The following is an 18,163-nucleotide window of genomic DNA, read 5'->3' on the forward strand; positions in this document are numbered from 1 at the left end:
GTATAGCTCAGGGTCGGTCGGGGCTCCGCATTCTGGCTATCCCAGCCTGCATGGGGGACAAGGGGTTACTGAGGCACGGGAAGGGGGACCCCATCTCGTTACACAGTCTGACAGTAGTAGGGCAGCGCTTCCCACATTGATGAGATTTAGATTAGATCAGGGATACCCTAGTACATAGGTCCTAAAATACAAGTCATATTGGAGCTGGAGAGGTAGTAATGATGCTATAAGGGTGACTAGCACCAGGCAGCGTAGGCCAGCATAGTGTAGTGTTAGGTCCCAGCCTTAAAAGAGCCTACCGTAGCTGTAAGCCATGCAGCCAGGCTTTTTAAGCTTTTTGAAAGCCATATTTTTTCCCCTTCAAAGGATTGTTACCTCGCCGCGGTGAAGGGGCCTGCGTATCTCAATGAAGCGATGAGCTATAGCGTGTAGGGCCACCCAAGGCGTGCAGGTCATTGCTGAGAGATCAGACTAAATTCGATCCGCGGGTGTTAAAGCCCAGGCACAAAATGAGGGACAGACTGGGGCCTCAATTCCCTCCCACACTTACAATAAATGTAGGTTTACAAATAAAGGATGCCTAGATGCCACCATTAACCCCCCCCCCCCAGGGAGGGAGGGGTCGCCCCCCGCCTCCCCATGGGGCAGGTGGAGGCGGGGAAGGGCCCCTTGTCCATGGGTTGGACAAGGGCTCCGGGGGAAAGAGGGGGAGGCTTGGCCGCCCCTCCCCTCCGGAGCCCCCCCCCATACCATGGACCATGCGGGATGGTATAGCTCAGGGTCGGTCGGGGCTCCGCATTCTGGCTATCCCAGCCTGCATGGGGGACAAGGGGTTACTGAGGCACAGGAAGGGGGACCCCATCTTGTTACACAGTCTGACAGTAGTAGGGCAGCGCTTCCCACATTGATGAGATTTAGATTAGATCAGGGATACCCTAGTACATAGGTCTTAAAATACAAGTCATATTGGAGCTGGAGAGGTAGTAATGATGCTACAAGGGTGACTAGCACCAGGCAGCGTAGGCCAGCATAGTGTAGTGTTAGGACCCAGCCTTAAAAGAGCCTACAGCAGCTGTAAGCCATGCAGCCAGGCTTTCTAAGCTTTTTGAAAGCCATATTTTTTCCCCTTCAAAGGATTGTTACCTCGCCGCGGTGAAGGGGCCTGCGTATCTCAATGAAGCGATGAGCTATAGCGTGTAGGGCCACCCAAGGCGTGCAGGTCATTGCTGAGAGATCAGACTAAATTCGATCCGCGGGTGTTAAAGCCCAGGCACAAAATGAGGGACAGACTGGGGCCTCAATTCCCTCCCACACTTACAATAAATGTAGGTTTACAAATGAAGGACGCCTAGATGCCACCATGAACCCCCCCCCCAGGGAGGGGTCGCCCCCCGCCTCCCCATGGGGCAGGTGGAGGCGGGGAAGGGCCCCTTGTCCATGGGTTGGACAAGGGCTCCGGGGGGAAGAGGGGGGAGGCTTGGCCGCCCCTCCCCTCTGGAGCCCCCCCCCCATACCATGGACCATGCGGGCTGGTATAGCTCAGGGTCGGTCGGGGCTCCGCATTCTGGCTATCCCAGCCTGCATGGGGGACAAGGGGTTACTGAGGCATGGGAAGGGGGACCCCATCTCGTTACACAGTCTGACAGTAGTAGGGCAGCGCTTCCCACATTGATGAGATTTAGATTAGATCAGGGATACCCTAGTACATAGGTCTTAAAATACAAGTTATATTGGAGCTTGAGCGGTAGTAATGATGCTATAAGGGTGACTAGCACCAGGCAGCGTAGGCCAGCATAGTGTAGTGTTAGGACCCAGCCTTAAAAGAGCCTACCGTAGCTGTAAGCCATGCAGCCAGGCTTTTTAAGCTTTTTGAAAGTCATATTTTTTCCCCTTCAAAGGATCGTTACCTCGCCGCAGTGAAGGGGCCTGCGTATCTCAATGAAGCGATGAGCTATAGCATGTAGGGCCACCCAAGGCGTGCAGGTCATTGCTGAGAGATCAGACTAAATTCGATCCGCGGGTGTTAAAGCCCAGGCACGAAATGAGGGACAGAGTGGGGCCTCAATTCCCTCCCACACTTACAATAAATGTAGGTTTACAAATGAAGGACGCCTAGATGCCACCATGAACCCCCCCAGGGAGGGAGGGGTCGCCCCCCCCGCCTCCCCATGGGGCAGGTGGAGGCGGGGAAGGGCCCCTTGTCCATGGGTTGGACAAGGGCTCTGGGGGGAAGAGGGGGAGGCTTGGTCGCCCCTCCTCTCCGGAGCCCCCCCCATACCATGGACCATGCGGGCTGGTATAGCTCAGGGTCGTTCGGGGCTCTGCATTCTGGCTATCCCAGCCTGCATGGGGGACAAGGGGTTACTGAGGCACGGGAAGGGGGACCCCATCTTGTTACACAGTCTGACAGTAGTAGGGCAGCGCTTCCCACATTGATGAGATTTAGATTAGATCAGGGATACCCTAGTACATAGGTCTTAAAATACAAGTCATATTGGAGCTGGAGAGGTAGTAATGATGCTATAAGGGTGACTAGCACCAGGCAGCGTAGGCCAGCATAGTGTAGTGTTAGGACCCAGCCTTAAAAGAGCCTACCGTAGCTGTAAGCCATGCAGCCAGGCTTTCTAAGCTTTTTGAAAGCCATATTTTTTCCCCTTCAAAGGATCGTTACCTCGCCGCGGTGAAGGGGCCTGCGTATTTCAATGAAGCGATGAGCTATAGCGTGTAGGGCCACCCAAGGCGTGCAGGTCATTGCTGAGAGATCAGACTAAATTCGATCCGCGGGTGTTAAAGCCCAGGCACAAAATGAGGGACAGAGTGGGGCCTCAATTCCCTCCCACACTTACAATAAATAAAGGTTTACAAATGAAGGACGCCTAGATGCCACCATGAACCCCCCCCCCCCCCCCCCAGGGAGGGAGGGGTCGCCCCCTGCCTCCCCATGGGGCAGGTGGAGGCGGGAAGGGCCCCTTGTCCATGGGTTTGACAAGGGCTCCGGGGGGAAGAGGGGGAGGCTTGGCCGCCCCTCCCCTCCGGAGCCCCCCCCATACCATGGACCATGCGGGCTGGTATAGCTCAGGGTCGGTTGGGGCTCCGCATTCTGGCTATCCCAGCCTGCATGGGGGACAAGGCGTTACTCAGGCACGGGAAGAGGGACCTCATCTCGTTACACAGTCTGACAATAGTAGGGCAGCGCTTCCCACATTGATGAGATTTAGATTAGATCAGGGATACCCTAGTACATAGGTCTTTAAATACAAGTCATATTGGAGCTGGAGCGGTAGTAATGATGCTATAAGGGTGACTAGCACCAGGCAGCGTAGGCCAGCATAGTGTAGTGTTAGGACCCAGTCTTAAAAGAGCCTACCGTAGCTGTAAGCCATGCAGCCAGGCTTTCTAAGCTTTTTGAAAGCCATATTTTTTCCCCTTCAAAGGATCGTTACCTCGCCGCGGTGAAGGGGCCTGCGTATCTCAATGAAGCGATGAGCTATAGCGTGTAGGGCCACCCAAGGCGTGCAGGTCATTGCTGAGAGATCAGACTAAGACTCAACACACACCATACAATCTTGGTTGTTCAATCTTACCACTTTCATGTAGTATAAGAGCTTATCCAATCAATCATTCAAGGTATTTTCAATCTGTAGGCCCTTATACTACATAGATTTGGTAAATCTGTACAACCATGATTGTATGGCGTGTGTTGAGCTTAAATTCGATCCGCGGGTGTTAAAGCCCAGGCACGAAATGAGGGACAGAGTGGGGCCTCAATTCCCTCCCACACTTACAATAAATGTAGGTTTACAAATGAAGGACGCCTAGATGCCACCATGAACCCCCCCAGGGAGGGAGGGGTCGCCCCCCGCCTCCCCATGGGGCAGGTGGAGGCGGGGAAGGGCCCCTTGTCCATGGGTTGGACAACGGCTCTGGGGGGAAGAGGGGGAGGCTTGGCCGCCCCTCCCCTCCGGAGCCCCGCCCCATACCATGGACCATGCGGGCTGGTATAGCTCAGGGTCGGTCGGGGCTCCGCATTCTGGCTATCCCAGCCCGCATGGGGGACAAGGGGTTACTGAGGCACGGGAAGGGGGACCCCATCTCGTTACACAGTCTGACAGTAGTAGGGCAGCGCTTCCCACATTGATGAGATTTAGATTAGATCAGGGATACCCTAGTACATAGGTCTTAAAATACAAGTCATATTGGAGCGCGAGATGTAGTAATGATGCTATAAGGGTGACTAGCACCAGGCAGCGTAGGCCAGCATAGTGTAGTGTTAGGACCCAGCCTTAAAAGAGCCTACCGTAGCTGTAAGCCATGCAGCCAGGCTTTCTAAGCTTTTTGAAAGCCATATTTTTTCCCCTTCAAAGGATCGTTACCTCGCTGCGGTGAAGGGGCCTGCGTATCTCCCCCCATACCATGGACCATGCGGGCTGGTATAGCTCAGGGTCGGTCGGGGCTCCGCATTCTGGCTATCCCAGCCTGCATGGGGGACAAGGGGTTACTGAGGCACGGGAAGGGGGACCCCATCTCGTTACACAGTCTGACAGTAGTAGAGCAGCGCTTCCCACATTGATGAGATTTAGATTAGATCAGGGATACCCTAGTACATAGGTCTTAAAATACAAGTCATATTGGAGCGCGAGAGCCTGAGGTAGTAATGATGCTATAAGGGTGACTAGCACCAGGCAGCGTAGGCCAGCATAGTGTAGTGTTAGGACCCAGCCTTAAAAGAGCCTACCGTAGCTGTAAGCCATGCAGCCAGGCTTTCTAAGCTTTTTGAAAGCCATATTTTTTCCCCTTCAAAGGATCGTTACCTCGCCGCGGTGAAGGGGCCTGCGTATCTCAATGAAGCGATGAGCTATAGCGTGTAGGGCCACCCAAGGCGTGCAGGTCATTGCTGAGAGATCAGACTAAATTCGATCCGCGGGTGTTAAAGCCCAGGCACAAAATGAGGGACAGAGTGGGGCCTCAATTCCCTTCCACACTTACAATAAATGTAGGTTTACAAATGAAGGATGCCTAGATGCCACCATTAAACCCCCCCCCCCCAGGGAGGGAGGGGTCGCCCCCCGCCTCCCCATGGGGCAGGTGGAGGCGGGGAAGGGCCCCTTGTCCATGGGTTGGACAAGGGCTCCGGGGGGAAGAGGGGGAGGCTTGGCCACCCCTCCCCTCCGGAGCCCCCCCCCCATACCATGGACCATGCGGGCTGGTATAGCTCAGGGTCGGTCGGGGCTCCGCATTCTGGCTATCCCAGCCTGCATGGGGGACAAGGGGTTACTGAGGCACGGGAAGGGGGACCCCATCTTGTTACACAGTCTGACAGTAGTAGGGCAGCGCTTCCCACATTGATGAGATTTAGATTAGATCAGGGATACCCTAGTACATAGGTCTTAAAATACAAGTCATATTGGAGCGGGAGAGGTAGTAATGATGCTATAAGGGTGACTAGCACCAGGCAGCGTAGGCCAGCATAGTGTAGTGTTAGGACCCAGCCTTAAAAGAGACTACCGTAGCTGTAAGCCACGCAGCCAGGCTTTCTAAGCTTTTTGAAAGCCATATTTTTTCCCCTTCAAAGGATCGTTACCTCGTCGCAGTGAAGGGGCCTGCGTGTCTCAATGAAGCGATGAGCTATAGCGTGCAGGGCCACCCAAGGCGTGCAGGTCATTGCTGAGAGATCAGACTAAATTCGATCCGCGGGTGTTAAAGCCCAGGCACAAAATGAGGGACAGAGTGGGGCCTCAATTCCCTCCCACGCTTACAATGTAGGTTTACAAATGAAGGACGCCTAGATGCCACCATGAACGCCCCAAGGGAGGGAGGGGTAGCCCCCCGCCTCCCCATGGGGCAGGTGGAGGCGGGGAAGGGCCCCTTGTCCATGGGTTGGACAAGGGCTCCGGGGGGAAGAGGGGGAGGCTTGGCCGCCCCTTCCCTCCGGTGCCCCCCCCCATACCATGGACCATGCGGGCTGGTATAGCTCAGGGTCGGTCGGGGCTCCGCATTCTGGCTATCCCAGCCTGCATGGGGGACAAGGGGTTACTGAGGCACGGGAAGGGGGACCCCATCTCTTTACACAGTCTGACAGTAGTAGGGCAGCGCTACCCACATTGATGAGATTTAGATTAGATCAGGGATACCCTAGTACATAGGTCTTAAAATACAAGTCATATTGGAGCGGGAGAGGTAGTAATGATGCTATAAGGATGACTAGCACCAGGCAGCGTAGGCCAGCATAGTGTAGTGTTAGGACCCAGCCTTAAAAGAGCCTACCGTAGCTGTAAGCCATGCAGCCAGGCTTTCTAAGCTTTTTGAAAGCCATATTTTTTCCCCTTCAAAGGATCGTTACCTCGCCGCGGTGAAGGGGCCTGCGTATCTCAATAAAGTGATGAGCTATAGCATGTAGGGCCCCCCAAGGCGTGCAGGTCATTGCTGAGAGATCAGACTAAATTCGATCCGCGGGTGTTAAAGCCCAGGCACAAAATGAGGGACAGAGTGGGGCCTCAATACCCTCCCACACTTACAATAAATGTAGGTTTACAAATGAAGGACGCCTAGATGCCACCATGAACCCCCCCCAGGGAGGGAGGGGTCGCCCCCCGCCTCCCCATGGGGCAGGTGGAGGCGAGGAAGGGCCCCTTGTCCATGGGTTGGACAAGGGCTCCGGGGGGAAGAGGGGGAGGCTTGGCCGCCCCTCCCCTCCGGAGCCCCCCCCCCCCATACCATGGACCATGCGGGCTGGTATAGCTCAGGGTCGGTCGGGGCTCCGCATTCTGGCTATCCCAGCTTGCATGGGGACAAGGGGTTACTGAGGCATGGGAAGGGGGACCCCATCTCGTTACACAGTCTGACAATAGTAGGGCAGCGCTTCCCACATTGATGAGATTTAGATTAGATCAGGGATACCCTAGTACATAGGTCTTAAAATACAAGTCATATTGGAGCGGGAGAGGTAGTAATGATGCTATAAGGGTGACTAGCACCAGGCAGCGTAGGCCAGCATAGTGTAGTGTTAGGACCCAGCCTTAAAAGAGCCTACCGTAGCTGTAAGCCATGCAGCCAGGCTTTCTAAGCTTTTTGAAAGCCATATTTTTTCCCCTTCAAAGGATCGTTACCTCGCCGCGGTGAAGGGGCCTGCGTATCTCAATGAAGCGATGAGCTATAGCGTGTAGGGCCACCCAAGGCGTGCAGGTCATTGCTGAGAGATCAGACTAAATTCGATCCGCGGGTGTTAAAGCCCAGGCACAAAATGGGGGACAGACTGGGGCCTCAATTCCCTCCCACACTTACAATAAATGTAGGTATTCAAATGAAGGACGCCTAGATGCCACCATGAACCCCCCCAGGGAGGGAGGGGTCGCCCCCCGCCTCCCCATGGGGCAGGTGGAGGCGGGGAAGGGCCCCTTGTCCATGGGTTGGACAAGGGCTCCGGGGGGAAGAGGGTGAGGCTTGGCCGCCCCTCCCCTCCGGAGCCCCCCCCATACCATGGACCATGCGGGCTGGTATAGCTCAGGGTCGGTCGGGGCTCCGCATTCTGGCTATCCCAGCCTGCATGGGGGACAAGGGTTTACCTAGGCACGGGAAGGGGGACCCCATCTCGTTACACAGTCTGACAGTAGTAGGACAGCGCTTCCCACATTGATGAAATTTAGATTAGATCAGGGATACCCTAGTACATAGGTCTTAAAATACAAGTCATATTGGAGCGGGAGAGGTAGTAATGATGCTATAAGGGTGACTAGCACCAGGCAGCGTAGGCCAGCATAGTGTAGTGTTAGGACCCAGCCTTAAAAGAGCCTACCGTAGCTGTAAGCCATGCAGCCAGGCTTTCTAAGCTTTTTGAAAGCCATATTTTTTCCCCTTCAAAGGATCGTTACCTCGCCGCGGTGAAGGGGCCTGCGTATCTCAATGAAGCGATGAGCTATAGCGTGTAGGGCCACCCAAGGCGTGCAGGTCATTGCTGAGAGATCAGACTAAATTCGATCCGCGGGTGTTAAAGCCCAGGCACAAAATGGGGGACAGACTGGGGCCTCAATTCCCTCCCACACTTACAATAAATGTAGGTATTCAAATGAAGGACGCCTAGATGCCACCATGAACCCCCCCAGGGAGGGAGGGGTCGCCCCCCGCCTCCCCATGGGGCAGGTGGAGGCGGGGAAGGGCCCCTTGTCCATGGGTTGGACAAGGGCTCCGGGGGGAAGAGGGTGAGGCTTGGCCGCCCCTCCCCTCCGGAGCCCCCCCCATACCATGGACCATGCGGGCTGGTATAGCTCAGGGTCGGTCGGGGCTCCGCATTCTGGCTATCCCAGCCTGCATGGGGGACAAGGGGTTACTGAGGCACGGGAAGGGGGACCCCATCTCGTTACACAGTCTGACAGTAGTAGGACAGCGCTTCCCACATTGATGAAATTTAGATTAGATCAGGGATACCCTAGTACATAGGTCTTAAAATACAAGTCATATTGGAGCGGGAGAGGTAGTAATGATGCTATAAGGGTGACTAGCACCAGGCAGCGTAGGCCAGCATAGTGTAGTGTTAGGACCCAGCCTTAAAAGAGCCTACCGTAGCTGTAAGCCATGCAGCCAGGCTTTCTAAGCTTTTTGAAAGCCATATTTTTTCCCCTTCAAAGGATCGTTACCTCGCCGCGGTGAAGGGGCCTGCGTATCTCTTTTTTTTTTTTGCAATTCAAGTTTATTGAAATATAAATTGAATACAATAATACCTTTTGAAACATGAACATGAAATACAATGTGTATGAGTAGGATTTTAAGTGACATATAAAATAAAGCTGTATATATTCATAGCAGATTATAGGAACATCGTATTCTAAATGGGGAGTTTTTAAGTGTAGGCTTATGTATCCTTAAAAAGGTATATTTAAACTAGTGATATGTTTCTATTTGGGGAGATTAGTACTGATTCTGGGTATTCCTGTCCCTATCATGAAGTCGTCCACTCGGACTCTGCTTGTCCCTTCCTGCCTTCTAGAGAAAATAGGGGTTATCTAGAACGACTCAGAGTTGGATTGAGGGATACGCACTTGTTCCCTTAAAGGGGGAGTTGCCTAATCAGGGTTCATAAGTTGTTTGTATTCCTCTGTGCATTGGAACTCATTCCAGACTGACCATGTGATGGTGTACTGCTCTGCTCTGTCTTGAGATAGTAAAATCATATGTTCCATAGCTTCAACGCCCTCCACCCGTTTCAACCAGCTTTTGATAGAGGGGGGTTGGGGGGATTTCCAATGTAGGGGAATCATGGCCCTAGCCGCATTGATTAGATGGATCCCAATTGATCTTTTATAGGATTTAATTGATTCGTGTGTGTCGTGTAATAGTAAGCAGTTTGGAGTATAGGGAATCTTACTTCCTGATATCTTTTCTATGATGCGATGGACCTCCGTCCAGAATGGGGTAATCTTAGAGCAGGACCAAAACACGTGGAGGATGTCCCCCCCAGGCGAGCCGCATCTCCAGCACTGATCTGGTGTTGATGGGAACATTTTATTTAACATATGTGGGGTTCTGTACCATCTAGAAATTATTTTGAACCCAAGTTCCTGTACATGCACATTTAGGGATCCTTTATGGTTTAATGTGAAATTTTTTTGCCATTGGTCTTCTTCTATTTCATGCCCTATGTCCTTCTCCCATGACTCCTGATATTTAATTTTGGATGGAAAGGTTGCAGCAAGGAGCATCTGATATAAGGTAGATACCAAGTGCCTATGCGGACCACCGCTCAATAGAAGAGTTTCAAAGCCTGTCCGTGGTAATGAGCAGGTCTGTGATTTCAGAATAGATTGCAGGAAATGCCTAATTTGAAAAAACTGCCAAGAGGAGAGCGTAACACCCTCCCTTAGCAGGGAGATTTCCTGCAGGGTTTTAATTTTCCCTTGTGCAATAAAATCTTTTACCCTTAGGATTTTGCCGTCAGGCTGAGGGGATAGAAAGGGGATATCAGCTGCGGGTGTAAAGGCAGGGTTATTACACAATGGTGTTAGTGGTCCAGAAAGTTGTGTCATACCCAGACCAGGTAGTTTCTGTCGGATGCATTTCACCGAAGCTGTCATAAGAGGATTTTGCCATGATTGTAGCTTAAGGCCAGAACAGTCTATCCACCCCAATACTGTGACTGGGCATTCCGCCGTCTCCTGCTCGATAGCGACCCAAGGTTTGGGGTTTTCGAGGGAGTTCCATTCTATAACCCTACTCAACTGGGAGGCCATGTGATATTTTTGAAGGTCTGGTAATCCCGTCCCCCCCAGATCTTTGGGAATTGAAAGTGTAGAGCTTTTAATTCTGGGAGGCTTGCCTCCCCATATAAACCTATTAATTCGTCTTTGTAATTGTTTCAGAAATGTGGGGGGAAGATCTATCGGGACACATTGGCTTATGTACAAAAGCCTCGGCAAAACATTCATTTTTATCGAGGCCATCCTGCCAAACCAGGAGATGTGGTTTTGTCCGCCCCACCTTATTAGGTCATCCTTTATGGAACTGCCAATTCTATCAAAATTGGCCAGGAAGAGTCTTTTCAGGTCTCTTGTGATCTCTATTCCCAAATATCTAAGAGAGTCAGTTGCCCAATAGAATTTGAATGCTGCTTTGCAACCGTCTACCGTCCCCCTATCTAATGAAATGTTCAGGGCCTGGGATTTGTGGAGATTTATTTTTAAGTTGGAAATTCTTCCAAATTCCGTGAATTTGTTTATTAATATTGGTAGGGATATCATGGGGTTGCGTAAGAAAAAGAGCAAGTTATCAGCAAAAGCCGCAACTACGTGATATGAATGCCCTATTTTCAAGCCCTGGATATCTGGATCTGCCCTAACTGCATTTAAAAAGGGCTCCAAAGTCAGAATGTAGATTAGGGGAGACAGGGGGCACCCCTGTCTCGTCCCGTTTGTGATTTTGAATGTGTCCGATAGAAAACCATTGACCCTGACACGCGCCGATGGGTTAGAGTATAACAGGCCAATCCAGTTGCACATGTGGGTTCCAATTCCTAGGCGTGACAGGGCCGCGTGGGTATAATCCCACGCCACCCTGTCAAACGCCTTTTCTGCGTCGGTAGACAGCAGAAAGGCCTTCAAGCCCCTCTTCTTTACATAAGCAATGATGTCAAGCGTTCTCATGACATTATCTTTGGCCTCGCGGCCAGGGACAAAGCCAGCCTGGTCTGGGTTAACATGTCCCGAAATAAATGGGAGCAGGCGATTTGCAAGAATCTTGGCTAGGATTTTTGCATCCAGATTTAGCAACGAGATTGGCCTGTAGTTGGAACAGAACTGAGGATCTTTTTCAGGCTTCGGGATCACAGCAATATGCGCTTCCAAAAATTGTGATGAGGGAATAGTCTCTGGAGTAGTAGCATTAAATGCTGTAATAAAGGCCGGGGCCAGCTTGTTGGAGAAGGCTTTATAATATTGGCTCGTAAGCCCATCTGGGCCCGGGGCTTTGCCTGTTTTCATGGCTTTAACTGCAGTGAGAAACTCATCTTCCGTAAGCGGAGAGTCTAGCTCTTTACTCTCTGCTGGTTCTAAGTTTAGGTTTGAAGCATATTTAGAGAGGAAGTCTTGGATATGAGCTTTTCTAGAAGTTTCTGTAGATTGCTGTTGTTTAGGGTTGTGCAAATTATATAGGGAAGCGTAATATTTCCTGAATTCCTCAGCTATATCCTCAGTTCTGTGCAACTTTTTTTGTTGGTTAGTTATCAAACAAGAGACTTGGGAATGGACAGACTGTTTTTTTAAGGCTCTAGCTAAATATTTTCCACTTTTATTGCCATGTTCGTAGAATATTCTTTTAGTTGCTAAGAGTTTGCGTCTGGCATCGGAATATAGCAGTTTATCTAAAGCGGATCTAGCATTGTTTAATTCCTCCAGGTGGGCGGAGGCTAAAGATTGTTTGTGTACTTTTTCTAGTTTTTGGATTTTCTCAGAAAGTCTCAGTGCTCCTTCCTCTCTTTCTTTTTTGAGTCTAGATCCAACTCTAATATAGTGCCCCCTAATAACAGCCTTGTGGGCCTCCCAAATTGAGAGCTTGCTGGCCTGGGACTCATTGTTTGTCTGTAAGTAAGTATCCAGTGTCGTTGAGGCTGCCTGGCATCTACCCTTCTCCGCTAGGAGGTTGGGGTGAAGTCTCCAGCACCAGATTTTATTAATTCTGTCAGGAATCATGAGCTGAAGGAAAATCGGGGCATGGTCTGAAATGGTTCTGACACCTATGGATGTTTTTTTAACCATTGAAAGATCCCTTTGCGGAACAAAAAAATAATCAATCCGCGAATATTTGTTATGTACATTGGAAAAATAGGTAAAGTCTTTCTCTCCAGGGTGGGAGATCCTCCACGGGTCCATCAAGGTCATGTTTTGGAGTTTAGATTTTATAAATCTAAGGACCTTATATGAGAGGGTCGTGGTACCGTTAGAACAATCCTGGAGGGGATTCAGTGGGATGTTAAAGTCCCCTCCCAAGATAAGTATTCCCTTGGCAAAGTCCGCTAACTTAGTCAGGACAGAGGCTATAAAGGTTGGTTGATGTGTATTTGGAGCATAAAGATTAGCCAAAGTAATCTCCTTTTTGGCCAAAGTACCTTTAACAAATACATATCTACCTTCTGGGTCTAGTTCGGTATCCTCCAACATAAACGGCACATCCTTATGAAAAAAAATGGACACTCCCTTAGTCTTAGAGGTCGGGGAGGTAGCATGAAATGCCATAGGATATTTCTGGTCAAATCTGTTTGGGACATGTTTAGATCTAAGGTGTGTTTCCTGCAGGAAGGCTATCTGGGCCTTTTCCTTGCGTAGATAGTCAAATACCATAGTGCGTTTTTCAGGTAGATTTAAGCCGTTTACATTGAAGGAAACCAGATTCCAATGTGAGCAGCCCCCCTCCCCTCCAGAGGGTGTTGAATTCTTGGGCTTCATGGGCTCCATGACTCTCGAGCTAAAAAAGACAGATCTGGGTAGTTTAGGCTCCGGGAACAGTATTAGTAAAAGGCTATAATGTAGGAGTTTCCAGAGCCAGGGCGGTTTTGGAGACAAGGGTCGCATGTAATCTGGTGGTTTAAGGGTACAGGAGTAAAAGCAGGATAATCAGGTCCCACGTAAGCACGACTTGGAGAGCCGCACTTACTACTCCTGTGGGTTTTAAATTTCAGTGTATAGTATTGAACACTGTGTGGGGGTTTGGAAGACACGCAAATATGCACGTCTAAGTGTTTGGGTTAAAACGTAGCATAAAGGGGCCACTATGTCCGCCGATAACATCTTATCCTGATCTGGGTAGGATTATGTGAATTGTGGCTGGGTCCCCTAGACCCCACGCCCCCTAAAGCTGGGTAGGCGAGGAGGCCAGTGGACCCAAACCCGCTTGGGGTAGTTGCCAGGCACCCTATGAATTATCTAATAGAGAAACTCCACCCTGTAATGGGCCACTGAGCCTATTGATTATAATTATGACTATGTTAGGAATAAAATAACAGATAACATAACATATATAAACTATACGATATAGGAGAAGGTTGGAGCCTGTAAGATAAGATATACGAAACAATATAGCTTCTGTTACCTTCACCTTCTATGTAGGCTATCTGCCTAAGTATATTAACTTTGTCATTTACGAAAGCATATCAGATTATACCAGAATAGAAAGAGAGGTAAATATGGTCCATATACATTACTGATAGGTAGTTCAAGGCCCGTTAGAATGTAGAGAAGTCTCTCATGGCGAGGGAAGAGCGGGAAAGACTGTCATTAGTGCCATAGATGCCAAACATGAAAGTGAAAGAGCAGTTCAGTTTTCCTCTTACCATCCATACGAGCAAACCAGCATCAGGACTGATAAGAGTATTATATTGATGGGAGTGTTTTTTCCTTTGCCTTCAAAAGTCAGGATAAACTTTAACTGCACGTAAACAGGGATGTCTAAGTTCGTCAGTCATTATCTTCAGAGGAGCTGGATTCGCGTCTTCTACGCTCTGGGGTGCCGTGTGCCACCGAACCTTGGCCTCCCGAACTCCTAGGAGATGCTTCTCTATTAATCACTGGAGGACGATCACTGTCTTGCCAGGTGTTGCCCACTCTTTGAAATGGGGTCACTTTGTCCCAATTCGGTAAGTCAATCACTGGGATCCCAAGATCTTTACAGAAATCCTTAGTTCCTGCTGCGCTGCGTAGAGTGTGGATTTTGCCTCCACCTAGTACTGTGAGAGAAATGGGAAATCTCCACCGATATGCCAGTCCTTTCTCCTTTATGGCCTGCAGTAAAGGCTTCAGCATGCGTCTCTTAGCCAGTGTGATTGCTGAGAGATCTTGGTAAAGCTGAATAGGCACTTCGTTAAACATGATGCCGTCTTGTGTGCGGGCAGCGCTCATGATTTTCTCTTTCAGCGGGAAGGAGACTAGACAACAAATGATATCCCGTGCTTTTTCACCATCAGGGCCTCTTGGGCGTAATGCTCTATGCGCGCGGACAAACTCTATCGTAGTATCTGATTGTCTGTTCAGCAACCCATTAAAGATAGATGTTAAAGCATTTTGAATTTCGTCAGTTGCAACCGCTTCTGGGACCCCCTTCACCCTAATGTTGCACCTGCGACCCCTATTATCTAGGTCCTCCAGTTGTCTGGCGTGATCAAGCAGCATGTTTTCGTGTTCGCCTGATGAGGTACGCAAGGATTTTATCTGCGCGGCCCGTTTAATCTCAGCCTCCTCTAGCGAGGTGATTCTGGGGCCTATTGCTGCAACTTCAGCCCTTACCTCCGTTATGGCGGAGAACAGCACGGACTTGATATCATCAGCGATGGAGTACATATCTGCCAAGGTAGGAGGTCTCTGTTGGCTGCCGGAGCCCTTTGACTTCTCGGGTGAGGAGGAGGGAGTGGAGCGTCCGTCTCCAGTCGGCGCCATCTTGGAGGCCTGAGTCTCGTTCTTTTGGGTGCGGAGCAGGTCTAATACAGACTTTCCTTGCTGGGTTTGAGAGGGTTTAGAGGTAGCAGTGGTGTTGGTCTGCTTGCGGGTGCCCGACATAGCTATTACAGCCAGCCAGATCGAGCTAGAAGATAAGCTTTAGCGGACAGAAAGCGGGAGAGAGGAGTCTAAGCAGCCATCTTCATGCAGCGTCAAGCCACGCCCCGGCCTGCGTATCTCAATGAAGCGATGAGCTATAGCGTGTAGGGCCACCCAAGGCGTGCAGGTCATTGCTGAGAGATCAGACTAAATTCGATCCGCGGGTGTTAAAGCCCAGGCACAAAATGAGGGACAGAGTGGGCCTCAATTCCCTCCCACACTTACAATAAATGTAGGTTTACAAATGAAGGACGCCTAGATGCCACCATTAACCCCCCCCCCCCCCAGGGAGGGAGGGGTCGCCTCCCGCCTCCCCATGGGGCAGGTGGAGGCGGGGAAGGGCCCCTTGTCCATGGGTTGGACAAGGGCTCTGGGGGGAAGAGGGGGAGGCTTGGCCGCCCCTCCCCTCCGGAGCCCCCCCCCATACCATGGACCATGCGGGCTGGTATAGCTCAGGGTCGGTCGGGGCTCCGCATTCTGGCTATCCCAGCCTGCATGGGGGACAAGGGGTTACTGAGGCACGGGAAGGTAGGTAGGTGTCCCAGTATAGGTAGGTAGGCATAGGTAGGTGCCCTAGTATAGGTAGGTTTGTAGGCATAGGTAGGTGTCCCCGTATAGGTAAGTACGTGACCCAGTAGTTAGGTAGGCATAGGTAGGTGTCCCAGTATAGATAGTTAGGCAGGGCTGGCACAGTAATAGCAATTACCAAGGTCCAGCTGCAACAGATAGGGCTTTATAATGCAGTGTCAGTGGGCAACACAAAAAAAAACAAAAACAAAAAAAACACATCAGAACATTAGCTCTCAAAAGAGCTGTTGAGGGGTGCTATTTTAGCAATAACAATCAGCCAGGAGCAAGCTAACAAGCCTACAAGAGCCTAACTAATCTTTCCCTATGAGAGTCTGCCAGCAGCTGTCCCTTCACTAATTACTTGCCTTCCTTTTATACGGGGGGGGGGGGGGGGTGGCTCCAGGAGAGAGTGTAGCCTAATTGGCTACAATGTGCCTGCTAACTGTGATGTAGAGGTAAAGTTGACCCTAATGGCGCACTGTGGGGGCGAACTGAACTTCCGCAAAAGTTCGCCTTTGCTGGCAAACGCGAACCACCGAAAGTTCGCCTGGAACCGTTCGCCGGCGAACCGTTCGGGCCATCTCTACTACCTATCTAACCTATATTGCAGGTACCTACGGTACCTATCTAACCTATACTGGGGTCAGCTTCCTATCTAACCTATATTGCTGGTACCTACCTATCTAACCTATACTGGGGGCAGCTACCTATCTAACCTATATTGCAGGTACCTACCCGACGCCGGGTGAAACGCGTCACGAGAGGGTGCGATCATGTGACAGATCTCTGTGTACGGCCTCGCTCTCTCCCCCCAGCATCCTGGTTCCTGCTTCAAAACGCCCGAAACGGCAGAAGTAGCCGGTGCACATAAACGGACGGCGGCAGACGAGTGGCACGCAAGGGACCCTGGCATATGTACGTTGCTAATGCCGGAAGTACCCACCATTATAGCGTAATACGCTTATACAAAAGGACAGGTGAGTCCCGGCGAGTGCCGGTCTGCTTAGAAAAATTGCTGGGTATTTTCTGCATATAAAAAGGGGAGCTAAAGTAAGAGGCTGAAGTCTACTCATCATATGCTATCCATGACATAATGCACATGACCCGGATACCTATAGAGAACATCACAAGGATTAATAGCATCCTGAGTTTACATAAAGTGGGCCCCGAACAAATACGCTATTGGTAACTGTTGTCTATGCTTGAATAATAGGAGTGCACTCCAAATTCATCTAGTGCTAGGCCTAACATCCTCTATGGGAACTGCAGCCATTTTTATGGTTTTAAATGGGGGGGGGGGGAGGGGGAGTTGTTCACACTATGCTTTTGGAATAAAAAATATTTTTGCTACGTTGTATATGAGGCTCCCGACTAACCTTTTTGTCATACCTACCTATCTAACCTGTACTGGGGGCTCCTACCTATCTAACCTGTACTGGGGGCTCCTACCTATCTAACCTGTACTGGGGGCAGCTACCTATCTAACCTGTACTGGGGGCAGCTACCTATCTAACCTGTACTGGGGGCAGCTACCTATCTAACCTTTACTGGGGGCATCTACCTATCTAACCTATACTGGAGGTACCTACCTATCTAACCTGTACTGGAGGTACCTACCTATCTAACCTGTACTGGGGGCACCTACCTATCTAACCTGTACTGGGGGCACCTACCTATCTAACCTATATTGGGGGCATCTACCTATCTAACCTATACTGGGGGCACCAAACTATCTAGCCTATACTGTGGGCACCCACCAATTTAGCCTATACTGGCGGCACCTACCTAGCTAGCCTATACTGGGGGCAAGTATTCTTGCTACCTATATTGGAGCCACTCACCTAGCTAACCTGTACTGGGGCACCTACCTATCTAACCTATAGCGGCGACACCTGCCTATCTAACCTATGCCGGGACAACTATACTGCATACCTATACTGGAGGCACCTACCTGGCTAACCTATACTGTAGGGACCTATAGCTGGCTACCTATACTGGGGCACCTATGCCTGGCTTCCTATACTGGGGGACTTATAGCTGGCTACTTATACTGAGTGCAACTAGACCTTGCTAACCTATACTGCGGGCACCTATACCTGGCTCCACGTGGAGGGGGGGGTGCACTTTTCACACCCCCGCCCTGGGTGTATTTTTGCTTAGAAACTGCCCTGGTCAGGATTACCTGATGACCTCACAATACTCAGTTGGGTATAGATAGAGGATGCTGGGAGCCTCTGGCACACGCCCTCTCAGGTGGTGCTTTTCACTGCTGTTCTAGTATGGTATACATGTTTACTACCCCATCCCCCCTATTCTCATAGATTGTAAGCTCACAAGGACAAGGCTCTCTCAACATGTTGCGTCTTGAAATGTGTTATACGTTTTTTTCATCATGTAACATTTGTAACTGTAATTACTTTGTCTACCAAGTCTGAATTTTGAGCCAGTGCGTTTATATTTGATATATACATTTTTCTGTATTACAATACAACCCATGGATTAGCCAAAGTACTCTGCCAAAAAAA

The sequence above is a fragment of the Hyperolius riggenbachi genome, chromosome 10 (genome assembly GCF_040937935.1).
Source record: "Hyperolius riggenbachi isolate aHypRig1 chromosome 10, aHypRig1.pri, whole genome shotgun sequence".
In the NCBI taxonomy this organism is placed as follows: Eukaryota; Metazoa; Chordata; class Amphibia; order Anura; family Hyperoliidae; genus Hyperolius; species Hyperolius riggenbachi.